Genomic DNA, 5,149 nt, shown 5'->3' on the forward strand with positions numbered 1-5,149 from the left:
GCTCACCCAACTTCTGGAAATGTACTTCCCTTCCTGTTCATTTGGAAGTTCTTTAGCAATATATTTCCCTTTCTTTATTTTGTGACTGTCTTCATTACACATTCTTATCTCGGCCTCCCTAATTTCCACCTTGTAGGTTTATTTCACTGTGGTTCCTTTCATGACTGGGTTGTGTTTTAGATTGTGGTGCCATGTAGGTTAATTTCACATAGTTGTCCGCCATTGCTGTTTCTCTGTCCAAAGCATTCTCTTTAGTATTTCTTGGAAAGTTTGTTTGACAAACTTTCATTTCTGTTTGCTGATTTCCCCATCTTATGGGAAGGGCGCCACGGTGGCACATTCGGCGACGAACCACAATTCTGTGGAAGTAGTATGAGGCCTTCTACTCCCAAGAGGTTAGTCTCAAAATCCTACAGGGGCAGCTCTAGTCACTGATAGCATTGCACTGAGTCAGGATTAATTTCATGATGCAGTGCCTTTATGTGTTTCTCTCTGTTTTTGCTGGCCATGTGTTATTTGTCCCTTTTCTTCAAACAGCGTAAGCAATGATACAGACAGTATTCAATAAAATAAAATGGATAAAACACATTTCTAAGTGACTGCAGTGCCACATGCTATATTTAACCTAATTTTATTCATGCTGGCCTTAGGATGGGGGAACAGATCATTCAGTAAAAGCAAAATATGTACAACTTTCAAACTGAAATAATGATTTACTTCAGCTATTTGCATGCACACAAATCTAACAGTACTGGTTTGGTTTAAAAATAAACAAAATTATTAAGACTTCTAGGAGCATGTTGTAATAAGGTAATCCCTACTTTTTATTCATAGAAAGATCAAGCCCCTCCAAAACACAAATTCTTATACACATTGAGCATTTTCTTTAATAGAACACTTGAGAAAAAGTAAATATGTGAAAAACCTGAGGACAGGTTGGCATTATATATCCAACTAGGTGGTCAGCAAACCATACAGTCAAATGGGGAAAAAAGTATGTGTTTGCAAACAAATTCCAAAAGCTAAAGTAACTTTCTATCATTACATTCAGAAAAATGGAGTGGTTTGCTACAATAAATAAGAATATCATGCATTAACACTTCACTACAAAGAATGGCAGAACATTTATAAAAAGTAAATGAATCTTATTAAGAATAATTAATAAGTTAACAATGAACTTAGTTTAGTTAATAGTTAATAACAATAGTCAATAGTTAACAATAAACACTGGCTAAATAGAAGTGCATATTAGAAGCACTATTGGTGATATATGTTTTGCCACACACTCTTGTTACTTTCAGGTGTATACAACATGGGTACCAAATTCGTCATTCATTTTCAGTTCCTGCTGGTATCACGTACTTTAAGAAATGTGCTCAATATGAACAACTTGAAAATACTCCTGAATGAAAAATGCCTTAGGAAAAAAGAATAGATATTTCCATGCAGTTATGAACAGTCTCACTGTGTAAATTTCAAGGCAAAAATTTTATTTCCTGTAAAACAGATACCATTGTTCTAGAAAAGGATGCTTATACTTGTCTTTAGTGCATTTGTCTCCTCCTGCATTGCATTCTGATTTTGCTCTGTTCTGCATGTGTGCAAACGTGCTAGTTAGAATGAAAACTTTCTTAGGTGTAGAAAAGAGTCTGGATTTTAAAAACCAAGAATTAATGAAATCCTTAGTAAAATGGACACTATCTGACTCAAGTAAAAATGGCTTAAAACACTAGTTAAATTAAAAGACAAGATTTCAGTGCAGATGTTCCAGAATGCTGGAATGTTTTTCGAAGAATTTGAGGGAAGATTTCATTGCAGAAGGTGATAGTGCGACCTGGATTGACTTCAGTGGTGACCCAGCAGAACTGTGAAGCTAGGATTGCCTCTGGATTCAAGCTGTTTGTTAAAGAGAAGCACCCTACTATTGTTAGGAACCCCCTCCGTGTGCCCTCTCCCCACAAGCTTCCCATCCTCCACAGGCTCTGTCTCCAGCATTTCGGCACCCCTTTCCTGCTAAAGACATTGTCCAAGTAGCTGGGGTGTGTTTTCTTTCTCTGCTTGTTCATCCTATTTTGCCTCACAACAAAATTGGTTAATGACAAACTGGTAATCCCAAGACGACTGGTATAAGGCTTCTAATTGCGACAAGTTTGCTATCTCCACTTCCTCTTTTATCTTGGCTTACTGATTTGATATCAAGCTTTTCAATTCTAGTTGGGACAGTGAACTGTTCAAGTCATTTAATTTATGGGCAACATTTCATGGTGTGAACAAACCTGAATCGTGCCTGTAATAAAGGTATCATAATCAACCCCCTGGCTCTTCTCCCTTTCTTTCTCAGCCAGCCGCTGAGATGCGTCCTAAAGGGTAATCTGGGCTTTAACCAGTCCATTCTTCTCACATCTCAACTTATCAGATTTTTCTTTGCTTTGTTTTTTCCATCTAGAAAGAGTTATGATGAGCTTGGGCTCATAGTAATGATTAACTTCAGTCTCAACAAACTAAGTTATCTAGGTAGGATGATGACCTCCTTTCAAAATATGGATATGCTCCAGATTACAGCATTTGTTTTCATGATGATCGGAGTCCTGTCAGCGAGACTCGGCAGAGTAATTGGTATCAAAAGCTGGATCCTTCTATACGTTTCATGATTTACAAACCAGATATTTCTGAGGATTGACTTGTACTTCAGTGACATCAGACAGAACTCTTGGATCAAGGTGGGCTACATCAATGTCAAAGTTGTTAAGTATGGGCCAGTTTTGTTCTGAAAACTGACAATCATGGTACCTTTCCCAGTTATAAATGTGATTATGAGTGTCATCCATTAGCAGAATATCGTTGACTTCCTCTTCAATATGAACGGGAAGGTTTGAAATTGGCTTGTATTTTGGGAAAGCATCTATGCTTATGTAAGGATTAGAAAGTGCTTCCTCTACTGTCAACTGGTCCATGGGGCTAAGGGTCAAAATTCATTCCAGGAAATCCAGTGCTTCTTGACCAATTCCTGGAATCAGCTGAGTTAAAGGTTTTTGTGGCTCAGTCACATCATTTTTAAAATAAACTGTAATTGCACTAAGAAAGAAGCTCCTGGAAATCCTCCTCATGGACAACAGGAATAGAGTCCACAATCAGATGCATCTGCTCAAGCTCATCTGCGCCTGCAAAGAGGGGTTTCCTGTCAGCTTTTCAGCAAAGAAGTAGCCTGCAGCCCACATGTCAATGACTTTAGTATAATCATTAGGAAAAATTAAAAAGACATGTAGACCTGTACCATTAGTAGCCAATCCTTTAGAAAGATGACCTTTGTGAGAATAATGAGGATTCATGATCCGTGCAAGGCCAAAGTCATCTATCTTCAGCACCAAGTCTTCAGTATTAATGAAAAGATGAGCTGGTTTGCAATCTCTGTGCAGGGTTTACAGAGTAAATATATTTGAGCCCGCAAAATGATACATGAAAAGCCTGGCATGTTCTTCCAGTAAAAGGCCTTGCTCCAGCACATTAAGCAGATACTCCTGAACATTCCATGTAAGCACTGCTCAGTTCTATAAGAGAGCCCACATTGTCTATTAACTGGCTTCCACTGGGACCAAGAATTTCAAAAATTTTCCCTATGTCATCATGGTCTGGTCTTTTAATAATTTTTATTTCATGTAGAGAATTCTTGACACTCTAGGACTCAGTAAGGACCTTCAGTCCAGTAGCCTTCTCCCTGGGGCTGCTCCTGATGATGGCTTCTGCATTCCCCACTCCAAGACCATTGGAAGGAGATTCTAAAGGCGGTGCCATCTCAGACACACCACCACTCACCTCTTCAAAAGAAACACTAGAAGTCCTGATGTCCACCCTCTCCCAAGTCCAAGAACTGAAAAAGATGTGTGACAAATATGACAAGTGTGAAAGCAGCAGGCGAGCACTGCCAAAAAACAATCTGAACCTTCCAAAGATGAGAGAAGAAGACAGATGCTTCCAAGATGGCTCCGACAAGGAGACTTGCCTGAGGAGAATCATCACTGGCCTTTCACAGTTTCACAGCTACATGGAATTCGTGGGGAGCACTTTGGAAGAGGAGAAGAGAAAGCTCTCAGGTGTGCTGAAGAGCATCAAAGCACTGATCCAGCTCCTGGAGGAAAACCATCCAAATGACATAACCACCCCTGACCCAACCACAAATGCCACTGAGCTGCCTACGTGGCACTTAAACATCAAGTGGCTGAAGAATACAATGACTAACCTCAGCCTTCAAAGCTTGGAGAAGTTCAGTCAGTTCAGTGTGAGGGCTGTTCGGCTAAAGTAGCCGGGACATTCATGGTCATTGCAGTTTATGGGCATTCCTTCACCAGGTCAGAAACATGGCTGGGGGATACATAACTTATCTAGTTCTCTATGAAGAACTAAAAATTATTTAAGCATTAGGATGATACTTTATTGTACTGCTACTTAAATCTGTATACCACTCGAGTGAATTTATAAAAATGATATATTTATATTTTTATGAAATGCTATTGGAGATGAAATAATATGGTAAAACAACTCTGCACCTTGGATACTGTATTGGACAGGGTTCTCTAGAGAGACAAGCCAGATTGCTAGTAATTATATATAAATATATTTATAAAGATAGATATATAATTCAAGAAATAAACCATTAAATAATATACAGATAGATAATACAAGAAATTAACAGTTGAATTATAAAGCAGTGAGACACTAGCAGTCCTTCAAATTTTGAGTGCTGCCAGGTGCCAGTCCCCTTCTGTAGAGAGAGCTGGGCTATATATACCCAGGCAGCAAACAGCAAGGCAGGTCCCGAACTGTCATCAACTGTCAGTCCCCAGCTCCAGAGATGAACATTCCAATCGTGTGGGCTTAAAGGGACCTCAACTTACAGCGACACAGTCCACAGGTTAGGCATCCCACAGGTAGTGTACCCCTTTAAACTGAGGCACAGAACAAGCAAGCCATTTATCTCTCTGCCCTTCAGTTAATCCTACTTGTGTTTATCGGCCAGGCTGGCACAATAACTATAGCAGATACCCTCATCCTTCCCAGAGGCAGATCACTTCATGGAATGTGTCAGCTTACCTCACATAAATTGCTAATTTGAATCTATTGTTAAAGAAATATTCATATAAAATCGCTTCTT

General features: G+C 39.3%; 2 pseudogenes; one reads left to right on the forward strand and one right to left on the reverse strand.

Annotated features, from left to right (window-relative positions):
- Positions 1-1,753: 1,753 nt before the first annotated feature.
- LOC142430435 (mitogen-activated protein kinase 6 pseudogene) lies at positions 1,754-3,792 on the reverse strand (annotated as a pseudogene).
- Positions 3,793-3,841: 49 nt separating this feature from the next.
- Positions 3,842-4,300, forward strand: LOC142430436 (interleukin-6 pseudogene; annotated as a pseudogene).
- The last annotated feature ends 849 nt before the right edge of the window (positions 4,301-5,149 follow it).

This window comes from Tenrec ecaudatus, chromosome 17 (genome assembly GCF_050624435.1).
Source record: "Tenrec ecaudatus isolate mTenEca1 chromosome 17, mTenEca1.hap1, whole genome shotgun sequence".
In the NCBI taxonomy this organism is placed as follows: Eukaryota; Metazoa; Chordata; class Mammalia; order Afrosoricida; family Tenrecidae; genus Tenrec; species Tenrec ecaudatus.